Source organism: Pleurodeles waltl, chromosome 7 (genome assembly GCF_031143425.1).
Source record: "Pleurodeles waltl isolate 20211129_DDA chromosome 7, aPleWal1.hap1.20221129, whole genome shotgun sequence".
Classification (NCBI taxonomy): domain Eukaryota; kingdom Metazoa; phylum Chordata; class Amphibia; order Caudata; family Salamandridae; genus Pleurodeles; species Pleurodeles waltl.
In genome coordinates, this window is record NC_090446.1 from 423,180,139 (window position 1) to 423,198,528 (window position 18,390).

At 46.4% G+C, this 18,390-nt stretch overlaps 1 protein-coding gene across 1 annotated transcript in view; it reads right to left on the reverse strand.

The window, feature by feature from the left end:
* PIGT (phosphatidylinositol glycan anchor biosynthesis class T) overlaps positions 1–18,390 on the reverse strand; it is a 464,023-nt gene that overhangs the window by 64,655 nt on the left and 380,978 nt on the right. The window lies entirely within an intron of this gene.

Consider the following 18,390-nt stretch of genomic DNA (forward strand, 5'->3'; position numbering starts at 1 on the left):
ATCTTGTGTATATTTCCTATCCTCTCACTGAGGGTACACTCTAAGATACTTTGGCATATTGTCATAAAAATAAAGTACCTTTATTTTTAGTATAACTGTGTATTGTGTTTTCTTATGATATTGTGCATATGACACTAGGTGGTACTGTAGTAGCTTCACACGTCTCCTAGTTCAGCCTAAGCTGCTCTGCTAAGCTACCATTATCTATCAGCCTAAGCTGCTAGACACCCTATACACTAATAAGGGATAACTGGGCCTGGTGCAAGGTGCAAGTACCCCTTGGTACTCACTACAAGCCAGTCCAGCCTCCTACACTGCCCCTACCCCTAATTCAGATGCATCAGTTTGAACAATGAATTTCTTGGAGTAACATGGGCTTTTTAGGACAGGTGCAGTGCACATGGCCTGTTTCAGCTCCTCAAAAGATTTCTGACAGCTAGCTGTCCACAATATCTTTTTAGGCATTTTCTTTGAAGTGAGGTCATTAGGAGGGGCTGCAATGGAGCCATAGTTCTTTATGAACCTCCTGTAATACCCAGTGAGGCCTAAGGCTCTCACCTGGGTCTGAGTTGTAGGGGTAACCCAATCCATGATAGTTTGGATTTTCCCCTGAAGTGGTGCAATCTGTTCTCCCCCCTACAAGGTGTCCCAGATAAACCACTTTCCCCTGCCCTATCTGGCACTTTGAAGCCTTGATAGTGAGGCCTGCCTTTTGCAGGGCCTCTAAAACTTTCCACAGGTGGACCAGGTGATCATCCCAGGTGGAGCTAAAGACAGATATATCGTCCAGATATGCTGCACTAAAAGCCTCCAACCCCTGTAGGACTGTATTCACCAACCTCTGAAAAGTGGCAGGTGCATTTTTCAAACCAAAGGGCATTACTGTGAATTGGTAGTGCCCTCCAGTAGTCGAAAATGCAGTTTTTGCTTTAGCATCCTCTGATAACTTGATCTGCCAATACCCTGCAGTCAAATCAAAGGTGCTTAGATACTTGGCAGATGCCAGTGTATCTATTAGCTCATCTGCCCTGGGTATAGGGTGAGCATCAGTTTTAGTTACCTGGTTGAGACCTCTGTAATCTACACAAAACCTCAACTCTCTTTCCCCATCTTTTGAGTGAGGCTTTGGTACAAGCACCACAGGAGAAGCCCATGGACTTTCAGAGTGCTCAACCACTCCCAGTTCAAGCATTTTCTGAACCTCTTGTTTTATGCAGTCTCTGACATGGTCAGGCTGCCTATAGATCTTACTTTTGACAGTCATGCTGTCTCCAGTATCTATAGTGTGCTCACACCAAGAAGTGGCGCCTTGCACAGTAGAAAAGATTTCAGAAAAATGACCCAGGAGATTTATGCAGTTGTCTTTCTGCTCAGCAGTAAGACAGTCTGCCAGAACTACACCTTCCAGTACAGCATCTTGTTCTGTGGAAGAGAATAGATCAGGGAGAGGGTCACTCTCTTCTTCCTGTCCTTCATCTGTTGCCATGAGCAGGGTGAGATCAGCCCTGTCGTAGTAGGGTTTCAGGCGATTGACATGGAGCACCCTAAGGGGACTCCTGGCAGTGCCCAAGTCAACCAAGTAGGTGACTTCTCACTTCTTTTCAACAATAATGTGGGGTCCACTCCATTTGTCTTGGAGTGGTCTTGGGGCCACAGGCTCCAAGACCCACACCTTCTGTCCTGGTTTGTACTGAATCAGAACAGCCTTCTTGTCATGCCATTGCTTTTGGAGCTCTTGGCTGGCCTGAAGGTTTTTGCTGGCCTTTTTCATGTACTCAGCCATTCTGGATTTTGGGCCGAGTACATAGTCCACTCTGTCCTGTTTGGGAGCTTTTAAAGGTTGTTCCCAACCCTCCTTCACAAGTGTTAGTGGACCTCTTACAGGGTGTCCAAAGAGGAGTTCAAAGGGGCTGAAGCCCACTCCTTTCTGTGGTACCTACCTGTAAGCAAAAAGGAGGCAAGGTAACAGGAAATCCGATCTCCTCCTGAGTTTTTCAGGGAGTCCCATTATCATACCTTTGAGAGTTTTATTAAACCTCTCTACCAGTCCATTAGTCTGTGGATGATAAGGAGTGGTGAACTTGTAGGTAACACCACACTCCTTCCACATTGCTTTCAAGTATGCAGACATGAAGTTGCTACCCCTGTCTGATACAACCTCTTTTGGGAAACCCACCCTGGGAAAGATTCCCAGGAGGGCCTTTGCCACTGCAGGAGCTGTAGTGGTCCTTAGAGGAATTGCTTCAGGATTTCTTGTTATCTTGTGGCATGGTCCACAACCACCAAGATAAACCTATTGCCTGAAGCAGTAGGAGGGTCAAGGGGGCCAACTATGTCAACCCCTACCCTTTCAAAGGGAACCCCAACCACAGGCAGTGGAATAAGGGGAGCCTTTGGTGTGCCGCCAGTCTTGCCACTGGCTTGGCAGGTCACACAGGACTTACAAAAATCCTTTGTGTCCTCTGACATCCTAGGCCAATGAAACAGAGGGACAAGCCTTTCCCATGTTTTCATTTGACCCAAATGTCCAGCCAAGGGAATGTCGTGTGCCAGAGTTAGGAGGAACTCTCTGTATTGCAGGGGAATGACCAATCTCCTGGCTGCTCCAGGTTTAGGGTCCCTTGTCTCTGTATAGAAGAGGTTGTCCTCCCAGTAAACTCTATGTGAGTCACTGACATCCCCATTTTGCTGTTTGACAGCTTGCTGTCTTAGACCCTCGAATGTGGGACAGGTCTGCTGTGCCACACTCAGCTCCTCTCTGGCAGGCCCCCCTCCACCCAAAAGCTCAGCAGTGTCTGCTTCCAGCTCCTCTGGTGAAGGTTCTGCACAGGGGGGAAATTCTTCTTCCTCAGAAGTAGAATCATCTGTAGAGGGAGGGATAGTGGGTAGGGATTTAGCCTTACTAACCCTAGCTTTAGGGAGCACTTGGTCCATTGTTCCAGGATCCAAGTCACCCTGTCCTTTTTGCTTTTTGGCCTGGGCCCTGGTTAAAGCAACAATATGCCCAGGATTGCCCAGCATTGCTGCATGAGCCTCCAACTCCACTTCTGCCCAAGCTGATGTCTCTAAATCATTCCCTTGTAGACAGTCTACAGGTAAATCTGAGGCAACCACAACTTTCTTTGGACCAGTAACCCCCCCCCCAGTTGAGATTCACAACAGCGCTGGGGTGGCTAAGAGTGTTGTTATGAGCGTCTGTCACTTGGTACTGGTGACCAAGTAGGTGTTGTTCAGGGTTTACCAGTTTCTCTATTACCATGGTAACACTGGCACCTGTGTCCCTGTAGGCCTGAACCTCAACACCATTTATTAGGGGAAGTTGCTTGTACTTATCCATATTAAGGGGACAAGCAACCAAGGTGGCCAAATCAATGGCACCTTCAGAGACTAACACAGCCTCTGGTCTCCCTAACAAGACCAACCCCAACTAAATTACCAAAAGTGAGCCAGCTACTCCCTTAGATTGGCTATTAGTAGGTTTGCTCCCACCACCACTGCTATTACTAAGGGCACTAGGTGTAGCAGTAGGGGTTGTGGTAGTGGGAGGCTTGGTGCTTTTCTTTGGACAACTAGCATCTGTTGTCCAATGGCCTTTTACTTTACATAAATAGCACCATTGTTTCTTTACTTGAGTAGAAGAGGATTTGGACCCACCACCCCCACCAGAGTGTTTTTGTGGGCCTGATGAAGACTCATTTTAAGATTTGTCCCCACCCTTGTCTGAAGACTTACCATCCTTCTTGCCATCCTTGTCACCCCCTGTATGAACTTTTCTGTTCACTCTTGTTCTGACCCATTTGTCTGCCTTCTTTCCCAATTCTTGGGGAGAGGTCAGATCTGAGTCCACTAGCTATTGGTGTAACAAATCAGACACACAGTTATTCAGAATATGCTCTCTCAGGATCAGATTATACAGGCTTTCATAGTCAGAAACTTTACTGCCATGTAACCACCCATCCAAGGCCTTCACTGAATGGTCAACAAAGTCTACCCAGTCTTGTGAAGACTCTTTTCTGGTTTCTCTGAACTTAATCCTGTATTGTTCAGTGGTTAAGCCAAATCCATCCAAGAGTGCATTCTTTAAAACTGTAAAATTAGTGGCATCGCTTTCCTTCACAGTAAGGAGCCTATCCCTGCCCTTTCCACTGAAAGATAGCCATAGGATAGCAGCCCACTGCCTTTGAGGGACCCCCTGTACAACACAGGCTCTCTCAAGTGCAGCAAACCACTTGTTAATGTCATCCCCCTCCTTGTAAGGGGGAACTATCTTATGCAGATTCCTAGAATCATGCTCTTTCACAGGATTACTATCTGGAATACTGCTGCTGTCACTATGGGGTCCTAACCCCAACCTCTGTTTTTCTTTCTCTAAGTCTAAAGATTCCCTGTCTAGAGCCAGCTGTTGCTGTTTAAGCTACAATCTAACAATCTGTCATCAGGGTGGGTGGGTTTGGCAATGCTTTGACACAGAAGAATGATGTGAATTAACAGAGGGAGAATTGTCCCTAACAGTTGACACCCTAACAACCTGGCCTGCAGGAATAACATCCCTACTGTGATGAGAGCTCACATTAGTACCAGCTATGCTAGGTGGTCTGCTGAGGGTCAGGTTGGAAAGATCACCATCTAACACTCTTACAGGGGGAGCCCCTGAGTCAGAGTGTGAACCATCTCCTAACTTCTCAATGGATGTGCCAGCTAAGGCCTTATCATTCTTAATAAGCATGTTAGATAACAATCCTCTAGAGGGATTCTTTCCCACCCCTAAACCTCTATCAATGCAGAGACTCCTCAAACCCTTCCAGTTAAGATGGTCATAAGCTGAGCTGACCAGATCAAGAGAAGGTCCTACATCAGACATGATAGAAGAAAGGTTTAGGGACAGATAAAAGAGAGAAAAAGTTTCTGGACTTTTTAAGGAAAAAGGAAAAAACCTTTTTCAACTTTTTAGAAACTTTTTGAAAGTTTAGAGGTACTTTTCAGCACTTAGCAGATAGTGTAAGAGAAGAAGAGCAAAACTTTTTGGTTAGGTGTACATACACTGAACTTGTTTTGTATATTTTTCTCTTATGAAAAGTACAATATGACAAAGTGGTAAGTAGTTACAAGTACTTATCCCACCGCTGCACAACCAATGTAGGAGGCTGGCCTGGCTTGTAGTGGGTACCAAGGGGTACTTACACTCTGTACCAGGTCCAGTTATCCCTTATTAGTGTAGAAGAGGTGTTTCTAGCAGCTTAGGCTGATAGAAGGTAGCTATAGCAGAGCAGCTTAGGCTGAACTAGGAGACATGCAAAGCTCCTACTATACCACTGGTGTCATATGCACAACATCATAAGAAAACACAATACACAAATATACTAAAAATAAAGGTACTTTATTTTTATGACAATATGCCAAAAGTATCTCAGTGAGTACCCTCAGTATGAGGATGCCAAATATACACAAGATATATGTACACAATACCGAAAATATGCAGTAATAGCAAAAGGAAGGAATGCAAGCAATGTAAAGTTACAGTAGATTGCAATAGGAGCACATAGGTATAGGGGCAACACAAACCATATACTCCAAAAGTGGAATGCGAACCACAAATGTACCCCAAACCTATGTGAGCTTGTAGAGGGTCGCTGGGGCTGTAAGAAAACAGTGAGGGTTAGAAAAATAGCCCACCCCAAGACCCTGAAAAGTAGCTGTAAAGTGCACCTATATTCCCCAGAGAGCACAGAAGTCGTGATAGGGGAATTCTGCAAGGAAGACCAAAACACCAGCAATGCAACCAAAGTGGATTTCCGGACGAGAGTACCTTTGGAACAAGGGAACCAAGTCCAAGAGTCGCGACAAAGTCGAGATTGGGCAGATGCCCAGGAAATGCCAGCTGAGGGTGCAAAGAAGCTGCCACCGGATGGTAGAAGCTGTGGATTCTGCAAGAACGAAGAGGACTAGGAACTTCCCCTTTGGAGGATGGATGTCCCACGTCGTGAAGAAGCTTGCAGAGGTGTTTCCACGCAGAAAGACCGCAAACAAGCCTTGCTAGCTGCAAAGGTCGCGGTTAGGGTTTTTGGATGCTGCTGTGGCTCAGGAGGGACCAGGATGTCGCCACTTGGATGAGGAGACAGAGGGGCGCCCAGCAAGTCAGGGAGCCCTCACAGAAGCAGGCAACACCCGCAGAAGTACCCGAACAGGCACTTGGAAGGAGTGAACTGGAGCTCACCCGAAGACACAAAAGGGAGTCCTACGACGCCGGAGGACAACTCAGGAGGTTGTGCACTGCAGGTTAGAGTGTTGGGGACCCAGGCTTGGATGTGCATGAAGGAAATCCTGGAAGAGTGCACAGGAGCCGGCGCCGCTGCAAATCACGCGGTACCCAGCAACGCAGTCTAGCGTGGGAAGGCAAGGACTTACCTCCACCAAACTTGGACTGAAGAGTCACTGGACTGTGGGAGTCACTTGGACAGAGTTGCTGAGTTCCAGGGACCACGCTCGTCATACTGAGAGGGGACCCAGAGGACCGGTGATGCAGTCTTTTGTTGCCTGCGGTTGCAGGGGGAAGATTCCTTCGACCTACGGCAGATTTCTTCAGAGCTCCTGGTGCAAGAAGGAGGCAGGCTACCCCCAGAGCATGCACCACCAGGAAAACAGTTGAGAAGGCGGCAGGATCAGCGATACAAGGTTGCAGTAGTCGTCTTTGCTACTTTGTTGCGGTTTTGCAGACGTCCTGAGCAGTCAGCGGTCGATCCTTTGGCACAAGGTGAAGAGAGAGATGCAGAGGAACTCTGATGAGCTCTTGCATTCGTTATCTAAAAAATTACCCAAAGCAGAGACCCTAAATAGCCAGAAAAGGAGGTTTGGCTACCTAGGAAGGAGGATAGGCTAGCAACACAGGTAAGAGCCTATCAGGAGGAGTCTCTGACGTCACCTGCTGGCACTGGCCACTCAGAGCATTCCAGTGTGCCAGCAGCACCTCAGTTTCCAAGATGGCAGAGGTCTGGAGCACACTGGAGGAGCTCTGGGCACCTCCCCTGGGAGGTGCAAGTCAGGGGAGTCGTCACTCCCCTTTCCTTTATCCAGTTTCATGCCAGACCAGGGCTGGGGGATCCCTGAACCGGTGTAGACTGGCTTACGCAGAGATGGGCACCCTCTGTGCCCATCAAAGCATTTCCAGAGGCTAGGGGAGGCTACTCCTCCCCAGCCCTGACACCTTTTTCCAAAGGGAGAGGGTGTAACACCCTCTCTCTGAGGAAGTCCTTTGTTCTGCCTTCCTGGGCCAAGCCTGGCTGGACCCCAGGAGGGCAGAAACCTGTCTGAGAGGTTGGCAGCAGCAGCAGCTGCAGTGAAACCCCGGGAAAGGTAGTTTGGCAGTACCCAGGTCTGTGCTAGAGACTCGGGGGATCATGGAATTGTCTCCCCAATGCCAGAATGGCATTGGGGTGACAATTCCATGATCTTAGACATGTTACATGGCCATGTTCGGAGTTACCATTGTGACGCTATAAATAGGTAGTGACCTATGTATAGTGCACGCGTGTAATGGTGTCCCCGCACTCACAAAGTCTGGGGAATTTGCCCTGAACGATGTGGGGGCACCTTGGCTAGTGCCAGGGTGCCCACACACTAAGTAACTTAGCACCCAACCTTCACCAGGTAAAGGTTAGACATATAGGTGACTTATAAGTTACTTAAGTGCAGTGGTAAATGGCTGTGAAAGGACGTGGACGTTATTTCACTCAGGCTGCAGTGGCAGGCCTGTGTAAGAATTGTCAGAGCTCCCTATGGGTGGCAAAAGAAATGCTGCAGCCCATAGGCATCTCCTGGAACCCCAATACCCTGGGTACCTCAGTACCATATACTAGGGAATTAGAAGGGTGTTCCAGTATGCCAATGTGAATTGGGGAAATTGGTCACTAGCCTGTTAGTGACAATTTGGATAGCAGAGAGAGCATAACCACTGAGGTTCTGGTTAGCAGACCCTCAGTGAGACAGTTAGTCATCACACAGGGAACACATACAGGGCACACTTATGAGCACTGGGGCCCTGGCTGGCAGGGTCCCAGTGACACATACACCAAAACAACATATATACAGTGAAATATGGGGGTAACATGCCAGGCAAGATGGTACTTTCCTGCACTTGGTCCCGTTGTCTTACAGGTACTCCGGTCCGGAAAACCACTGTTGTTGCATTGCTGGTGTTTGTTCTTCCTGCAGAATCCCCCTATTAGGGCTTCTGTGCTCTCTGGGGGTAGTAGGTGCACTTTACACCTACTTTTCAGGGTCTTGGGGTGGGCTATTTTTCTAACCCTCCCTGTTTTCTTACAGTCCCAGCGACCCTCTACAAGCTCACATAGGTTTGGGGTCCATTTGTGGTTCGCATTCCACTTTTGGAGCATATGGTTTGTGTTACCCCTATACCTATGTGCTCCTATTGCAATCTATTGTAATTCTACACTGTTTGCATTACTTTTCTTGCTATTACTTACCTCATTTTGGTCTGTGTACATATAACTTGTGTATATAACTTATCCTCATACTGAGGGTACTCACTGAGATACTTTTGGCATATTGTCATAAAAATAAAGTACCTTTATTTTTAGTAACTCTGTGTATTGTGTTTTCTTATGATATTGTGCATATGACACCAGGGGTATAGTAGGAGCTTTACATGTCTCCTAGTTCAGCCTAAGCTGCTTTGCCATGGCTACCTTCTATCAGCCTAAGCTGCTACAAAACACCTCTTCTACACTAATAAGGGATAACTGGACCTGGCAAAAGGTTTAAGTACCTCTGGTACCCACTACAAGCCAGGCCAGCCTCCTACATCACGAAAATAATCATGGTAAGTGGTCCTTCGGACGGCATTCTTTGGTCACTACTGCTATCCATAAGGTGCAACACTTTAAGAAGGTCTGAACTATATTTCCAAGAAATTTATCTAATGGTTATACAGACAGGTGTTGTGGTGTTTCCGATGTGGAAATAGAGATGCAGATCTGGTCCACTTGGTTGTTTCTAATAGCAAGGTACACAAGGACGGAAACTACATTTTTAATTAATTCGACATCCTAACCAGGACATGCTTAGCACCGTCTGCTAAATTAACTGTGCCATGTGATACCACAATAGGGGTGGTTTTGTTATATTAATCACCAGATTAGGTGTTAGAAAATACTGGCTTTAAATTGAAATGCCTCGACTTAGCTTTTGGATAATTTATTTAAACTCCATGCTAGTACTTAGAAATACATGAATATTGTGGGTTGGAAATTACGATCTTGGCACCTAAGGAAAGGAGTTGGCCATTTAGAAATTGGGGTCTGGTTAATCAATAGTTGGATCGGCTATGAGCTCGAGACCCTGATGTGGAAGTCTTGATTATCTTGGTTTTGGACATTTTGGGCTGTTTATTTAAATTAATTTCCTGTATTTATGGTGATGTTTAATGTGTCAGACGGTCACTGACTCTGCTACTTTTGTTTTTCGGTCCACATTCTCAAACAAATAATAAAAAAAAGACTCCGTCTTTTCTTCGGTGGACAAGCAACTCCATAGCAACAATTAACCCCAAAAACTCAACGAGAAAACAAAAGCGGTAATGGAAGGAGTTACCCTCTGGTGACGCTAATGCAAAAAGTACTGTGGTTGATTAAAATCTGTCAGAAGTTGGTGGTAGCATAAAAAGATGCCCAACCGCATCCTGTAATTCAAGGGCCTTTCCTAAAAAAAAGATAATGGGGGTTATTCTAACTTTGGAGGAGGTGTTAATCCGTCCCAAAAGTGACGGAAAAGTGACGGATTTACCACCAGCCGTATTACGAGTCCATTATATCCTATGGAACTCGTAATACGGCTGGTGGTATATCCGTCACTTTAGGGACGGATTAACACTCCTCCAAAGTTAGAATAACCCCCAATATGCCTACTAGGTCAGACATTTCAAGACAAAAGGTTTCAGACAGGGGTAATGGCTTTTTGTATCCAAAATATTCTACAAGTTACTGGAGGCCGTCGATGGGTAACAATAAAGAAAAATAAAAGTTGGTTTTTGCAAAAAAATGCCACCTGTCTGAATTTATATTTTTACGACCCAATATGCATGGTACGGCATCACTATTATCTTATAAAGCATACAATTATCACCAAAATGGTTCGAGCAACACTTGAAACATGGATTTCAATAAATTATGCTCAGACAAGAGTTTGAAGATACTGCAACATACAATTTAGATACCAAACAAAAATAAAGGTGCAGATGGCGCATTGCTCAAATTGTTGTGGTGCCAAAATAGTTCTAAAATGACGCACATAAAGTAACACAAAACAAAGAATGGTGAGATAATTTATTAATTGAAACCACTGACTGCATTAACAATTCTACAAAGGGATGCAGCTTCGCTCTGCTAAAGGATACAGATTTATGTTTTCTTTAATCCGATGTACGCTATTCTATTAGGCCCCACTCAGGCTACTAATTTATCTGAATCAGCTATACCTTTGCGAGATTTCATCACGGTGACGTCACACATGATTACAATATTTCGCTTCCAAGTGTTGACTATCCAGAGTGGATCAATGTTGCTTCGCAACAAATCAACTCTGGTAGATTTTGGGCTCGATGAATACTATCGAAGCTTCATACCTTATTTATACAGCGTCCCTCCTCCTCCCTCCAACTTACTGACTTTAAGAAGACCAGACCCAATCAAATACCCTGGACCCCGAGTGCAGTAGAGGCATACTTGCATACAGGTAAGACAGACTTCATCTTGTGTTTTCCTTAGTCTTAAAAAGAGATGTTCCACCTTGATATAAGACTAACTGGCAGTCAAGGTGGAGATAAAGTTCTTACAGGATTATCTGCTATGTCGCTATATCATATACATTCACCTGGTCTTCCCAAAACAAAGACACCATTCTCAGAATGTTGCAGTGGTTCCTAGCACGGCAGCCCTTCTGCCTTTGACAGCAGCACAAAACTATAAGGCAACTGTCATAACCTGGCAACTGCTTACAGGGACAACATGAACATTAGTCCTGTGGGAGCGGGCACATTGGATATAACTTCCGGGGCCAGCGGGCCACATTTGGAAAGATGGGAACAATACTTGAGCTCTGAGGGCATCCAACTATCTTGGAGGGGTCTTCCTGCCCATTGTCCCATTTCGTTTACCACAGCCTGCCTGACCGTGACGCTCTTATCTTCCACGTGCAGTTGGGAAGACTCTTCGCTTTCTTTGTTGTTTCCTGCCCTATCAGCACTAATGTTCAGCATCATGGAATACAAAAGCACACTTATCTCCCCTCCCAAAAAGCTGAAAAGTCCATATACAATGGAAGCAACAGAAACAAAATAACATTGGAATTAACCCAATACTTTTTACAAAGTATCCCGTGCCCATGAATCAACGTTCAAACAGTATGATCAGGTTGATATTCTGATTAAACCTCATAATTCTTTTGTGCAAATTACACCTGCAGTAACATTCATAGAAAAAAGAAGGGCAGTCCTTGCTTTCTACACTCAAGGAATGTAGTGGTATGCTGGCCGAAAAAGGACTACTTGACAGTCTCAACTATCTCAGTATTTTGCATCTGTTCAACATCATGGGTCATAAGTACACACGTTGACCTTTGTTGTGCAGACAATGTCGGAGAACATGAGATGAGTGTAGGAAAGTACCATCTTGCCTGGCATGTTACTCCCATTTTTACTAGCATGTATGGTTGTTTTTGTCTGTGTCACTGGGATCCTGTTAGCCAGGACCCCAGTGCTCATAAGTGTGCCCTGAATGTGTTCCCTGTGTGATGACTAACTGTCTCACTGAGGGTCTGCTAACCAGAACCTCAGTGGTTATGCTCTCTCTGCTATCCAAATTGTCACTAACAGGCTAGTGACCAATTTCCCCAATTCTGATTGGCACACTGGAACACCCTTATAATTCCCTAGTATATGGTATGGTATATGGCAATTTTCGGGACTTTGTGAGTGCAGGGACACCATTACACGCGTGCAGTACATATAGGTTAATACCTATATGTAGCGTCACCATGGTAACTCTGAACATGACCATGTAACATGTCTAGGATCATGGAACTGTCACCCCAATACCATTCTGATATTGGGGGGACAATTCCATGCATCCCCGGGTCTCCAGAATAGAGCCCGGGTACTGCCAAACTAACTTTCCGGGGCTTTCTCTGCAGCTACCGCTGCTGCCAACCCTCAGACAGGTTTCTGCCCCCCTGGGGCCTGGGCAGCCCAGTCCCAGGAAGGCAGAACAAAGTATTTCCTCTGAGAGAGGGTGTTACACCCTCTCCCTTTGGAAATAGGTGTGAAGGGCCTGAGAGGAGTAGCCTCTCCTGGCCTCTGGGAATGCTTTGAAGGGCACAGACGGTGCCCTCCTTGCATAAACCAGTCTACACCAGTTCAGGGATTCCGCCAACTCTGCTCTGGCGTGAAACTGGATAAAGGAAAGGGGAGTGACCACTCCCCTGACCAGCACCTCCCAGGGGAGGTGCCCAGAGCTTCTCCAGTGTGTCCCAGACCTCTGCCATCTTGGATGCAGAGGTGTGAGGGCACAATGGACACCTCTGAGTGGCTAGTGCCAGCAGGTGACTTCAGAGACCCCTCCTGATAGGTGCTTACCTTTCTCTGTAGCCAATCCTCCTCTCAGGGCTATTTAGGGTCTCTCCTGTGGGTATCTCACCAGATAACGAATGCAAGAGCTCACCAGAGTTCCTCTGCACTTCCCTCTTCGACTTCTGCCAAGGATCGACCGCTGACTGCTCCAGGATGCCTGCAAAACTGCAACAAAGTAGCAAGAAGACTACCAGCAACATTGTAGCGCCTCATCCTGCCGCTTTCTCGACTGTTTCCTGGTGGTGCATGCTCTGAGGGCTGTCTGCCTTCACCCTGCAAAGGAAGCCAAGAAGAAATCTCCTGTGGGTTGACGGAATATTCCCCCTGCCAACGCAGGCACCAAACTTCTGCATCACCGGTCCTCTGGGTTCCCTCTCATCCTGACGAGCGTGGTCCCTGGAACACAGGAGCTGGGTCCAAGTGTCCCCTACAGTCCAGTGGCCCTTCTGTCCAAATTTGGTGGAGGTAAGTCCTTGCCTCCCCACGCCAGACAGTAATCCTGTGTACTGCGTGAACTGCAGCTGCTAGGGCTTCAGTGCACTTTTGCAAGACTTCCTTCGTGCACAGCCTAGCCCAGGTCCCCAGCACTCCATCCTGCATTGCCCAACTCGCAGAGTTGGACTCCGACTTCGTGGGAGCAAAAACAACAAGTGATGGACGGAATGCTGAACATTGTCAAACACTCACCCCCAGTCATAGATCTGGGTTTAATCCATCGTTCTTTTGCTCACCATGCCACCCCAGTTTGGACCCAGCCATATGCAAATCAGTCTTGACCCTGTTCCTCATGGGAACAGTCCAGACCGAACTGCCAAGCCAGGTCCTCACTGGACCGGAAACAAGCATCCTGGGACCGGTTTCGGGGTTTCACCCCTCATCAGCCAGGCTAGCTTGAATCCAGTGGCATGGGAAGCACGGGACCCACATCTGGGCATACCCTTCCCACTTAGGGTGACAAAGCAAAAACAACAAGTGATGGACGGAATGCTGAACATTGTCAAACACTCACCCCCAGTCATAGATCTGGGTTTAATCCATCGTTCTTTTGCTCACCATGCCACCCCAGTTTGGACCCAGCCATATGCAAATCAGTCTTGACCCTGTTCCTCATGGGAACAGTCCAGACCGAACTGCCAAGCCAGGTCCTCACTGGACCGGAAACAAGCATCCTGGGACCGGTTTCGGGGTTTCACCCCTCATCAGCCAGGCTAGCTTGAATCCAGTGGCATGGGAAGCACGGGACCCACGTCTGGGCATACCCTTCCCACTTAGGGCGACAAAGCAAAAACAACAAGTGATGGACGGAATGCTGAACATTGTCAAACACTCACCCCCAGTCATAGATCTGGGTTTAATCCATCGTTCTTTTGCTCACCATGCCACCCCAGTTTGGACCCAGCCATATGCAAATCAGTCTTGACCCTGTTCCTCATGGGAACAGTCCAGACCGAACTGCCAAGCCAGGTCCTCACTGGACCGGAAACAAGCATCCTGGGACTTCGTGGGACCCCCTTGTGTTGTGCTGAGTCGACCGTTGTGCTCAGACCTCCTGAACGCCTGTTCAGGTGCATCAGCGGGTGCTGCCTGCTTCTGCGTGGGCTCTCCCTGTTGCTGAGCGCCACCTTCAACCGCGACTCTCGCAGCTAGCAAGGCTTGTTTGCCGTTTTTCTGCGTGGAAACAACTCTGCATCCTCCAGCACGCCGTGGGACATCTTCTGACCAAAGGAGAAGTTCCTGGCACCTTCCGTTGTTGCATAATCTTCGGCTTCTTCCACCCGGAGGCAGCCCTTTTGCACCTTCATCCGGGGTTTAGTGGGCTCTTGCCCCCCCCTGGACACTTGCGTGACTCTTGGACTTGGTCCCCTTCCTTTGTAGGTCCTAAGGTCCAGGAATCTGTCTTCAGTGCTTTGCAGTTAGGTGTTGTCCTTGCAGAATCCCCTATCTCGACTTTACTGTCTTTGTGGGGTAGTAGGGTAACTTTACTCCTACTTTTCAGGGTCTTGGGGTGGGTTATCTTGGACACCCTTAGTGTTTTCTTACACTCCCAGCGACCCTCTACTCACTACACTAGGCCTGGGGTCCATTCGTGGTTCGCATTCCACTTTTGGAGTATATGGTTTGTGTTGCCCCTAGGCTTATTTTTCTCCTATTGCATTGTATTGTGTTCTACAGTGTTTGCACTACTTTTCTACCGGTTTACTTACCTGATTTTGGTTGTGTGTGTATATTACTGACCTCCTAAGGGAGTATATCGTCTGAGACACTTTTGGCATATTGTCACTAAAATAAAGGACCTTTATTTTTAGTAACTCTGAGTATTGTGTTTTCTTGTGATATAGTGCTATATGATATAAGTGGTATAGTAGGAGCTTTGCATGACTCCTAGTTCAGCCTAAGCTGCTTTGCCATAGCTACCCTCTATCAGCCTAAGCTGCTAGAACACCTCAAATCTACTAATAAGGGATAAATGGACCTGGCACAAGGTGTAAGTACCTCTAGGTATCCACTATAAGCCAGGTCAGCATCCTACATTGGTGGTACAGCGGTGGGATAAGTACTTGTAACGGCTTTACCACTTTGTCATTGGTGCTTTTCATAAGAAAAACATATAACAAATACTTCAGAATATACACATTGACCTAAACAGTTCAACTTTCTTTCTCTAAAACTTTCTAAAAAGTTTCTGAAAAGTTCTGAAAACTTCTAAAAGTTTTCAAAAAGTTTGAAAAAGTTTTTTCTGTTCTTTCAAAAGTTCCAAAAACGTGTTTTTTCTCTCTCAGTCCTAAACTTTTTCTGTCATGTCTGCAGTAGAACTTACTCCCACAGTTGTCCAGGAAACATATGGGAATCTAAACTTTAAAAGTTTGAGGGGTCTCTGCACTGAAAGAAGTTTAGCAATTGGAAAGAATCCTACAAAAGATCTTCTCTTTAGCCTTCTCCTAGAAAGTGACCAGAACAAGTCTGGCCCATCCCAGGATCAGGAGGTAGAGGTGGGGGGTACCCAGTCAGACATAGAGGAGTCCCCTGAGGTTGCTGGGGAGGGTTCTTCCAAGGATCTGTCAGCTAGCAGGCCACCTAGTGACACTGGTAGTGGAAGGGGGTCACACACTAGTAGGGCACCTTTCACTCCTAAAGGCCAGGTTACTAGAGTCCAGCCAGTTAGGGACAGGTCTCTCTCTGCCAATTCCTACATTTCTTCTGTGTCTCACAATTCCCAAGCCTCCCACCCTGAGGATAATGTAATGGAAAGGGAACTCAGAAAGCTGAGGTTGGAAGAGGCCAGGCTGAAGTTTAAACAGCAACAGCTGGCCTTAGACAGGGAATCTCTGGATGTGGAAAGGGAAAAGCAGAGGTTGGGGTTAGTTCCCCATGGTGGCAGCAGCAGGGTTTTTGATAGCAATCCTGTTAGAGAGCAAGATTCCAGAAACCTGCATAAGGTAGTCCCCACCCTTACAAGGAGGGGGGTGACATTAACAAGTGGTTTGCTGCACTTGACTGTGTGGTACAGTTGGTCCCTCAAAGGCAGTGGGCTGCTATCTTGTGGCTATCTTTTACTGGTAAGGGTAGGGATAGGATCCTTACTGTCAGAGAAAGTGATGCTAATAACTACAAAGTTTTGAAGGAAGCACTCTTGGATGGATTTGGCTTAACCACTGAACAGTACAGGATTAAGTTCAGAGACACCAGAAAAGAGTCCTCTCAAGACTGTTCAGTGAAGGCCTTGGAGGGTTGGTTACATGGCAGTAAGGTGACCGACTATGAAAGCCGGTATAATTTAATCCTGAGAGAGCATATTTTGAACAATTGTGTGTCTGATTTGTTGCACTAGTACTTGGTAGACTCAGATCTGACCTCTCCCCGAGAATTGGGAAAGAAGGCAGACAGATGGGTCAGAACAAGGGTGAACAGAAAAGTTCATACAGGGAGTGACAAGGATGGCAAGAAGAAGGATGTTAAGTCTTTTGACAAGGGTGGGGACAAAGATAAAAAACATTCTGAGTCTTCATCAGGCCCACAAAAATCCTCTGGGGGTGGTGGGTCCAAATCCTCTTCAAACAATCAGAAAAAGCCTTGGTGTTATTTATGTAAAGTAAAAGGCCATTGGGCAAGTGATGCCACTTGTCCAAAGAAAAACACCAAACCTCCCACCACCACAACCCCAACTGCAAATTCTAGTGCCCCTAGTAATAGCAGTGGTGGTGGGAAGTCTACTACAAATAGCCATTCCAAGGGTGTAGCTGGGCTCACTACTGGCAGTGTAGTTGGGGTTGGTCTTGTTAGGGAGACCACAGAGGCTGTTTTAGTCTCCGATGGTGGCATTGACTTTGCCACCTTGGTTGCTTGTCCCCTTAATATGGGTAAGTACAAGCAACTACCCCTAATTAATGGTGTTGAGGTTGAGGCCTACAGGGACACAGGAGCCAGTGTAACTATGTGTAAGGAAATGCCTCCTTGGCATGGTTACCCCCTGACTTTTTGCCTTAGCATCAGCAAAGTTATGATTTGAAAGTGTGTTGGGACCTGCTAACCAGGCCCCAGCACCAGTGTTCTTTCCCTAAACTGTACCTTTGTCTCCACAATTGGCACAACCCTGGCACTCAGGTAAGCCCCTTGTAACTGGTACCCCTGGTACCAAGGGCCCTGATGTCAGGGAAGGTGTCTAAGGGCTGCAGCATGTCTTATGCCACCCTAGGGACCCCTCACCCAGCACATGCACACTGCTTCATAGCTTGTGTGTGCTGGTGGGGAGAAAATGATTAAGTGGACATGGCACGCCCCTCAGAGTGCCATGCCAACCTCACACTGCCTGTGGCATAGGTAAGTCACCCCTCTAGCAGGACTTACAGCCCTAAGGCAGGGTGCACTATACCACAGGTGAGGGCATAAGTGCGGATGTTTTGGGCTTTATTCTTAGCCCCGATGTGGTTTACTTGACTAATTAATTATAAGCTGTCCACTGCCTGATCACTTTTCTTTATTTAGTTTACTTTTATTATTTTTTGTTTAAATGCTCTTTATAGGGCTCTACCTGGTGCTCTTCTTTTGGATTTGTTGCATGTTAAGCACTTTTTTTTAGCTTACTTAGCCTGCTTTTTACATCTTAATACCATTGTGTATGACTTGGACCAACAGTACCTCAAACTTATCGATACTCCACGACTACTGAGCCTTTTCTCTGGAATAATAATGTGTTTTTGACTCCGTATTCACTTATTTACATATACATTTTGCTTTTGGGCTAGATTTTCCTTTTGAAGTAACCAATGAGTACTTTTTTTGTTTTTCTTAGCTCCTTATTGGGTTTACCATGGCCTTATACAATCTATCAGGATCGTCCTTATTTGATGCCCGAGATACTTTTTCTGAGAAACCACGTTACAGTGATTTGCTGTTCTATTCCACTTGGGAAACGTCACTTTCTTCTTTGGACTTTGACTTTTCAGTCCCTTCACAGACAAGTTTATCTTCATGCATTATACTCTGGTATGTTGACTCATCGTGATGTACTATCTTTCTGGCTAGTTCTCATTTCTCACGCATGAATAATACGTCAACTATCGGGTAGTGTGGTACTCTATAAGCACTGTACTACAGTGTTGGGGAGTTTTTGCCTTTGTCTAGGTATTTCACTTACATGTAGATCCATATTCCACTTGATACACATGGGTAGTTCTTTCCATCATAGAGACGATTTATTCTGTATGATGGGTCTTTCCTTAAATTTATTAGATATACTTGTTTGTATTTTTCCC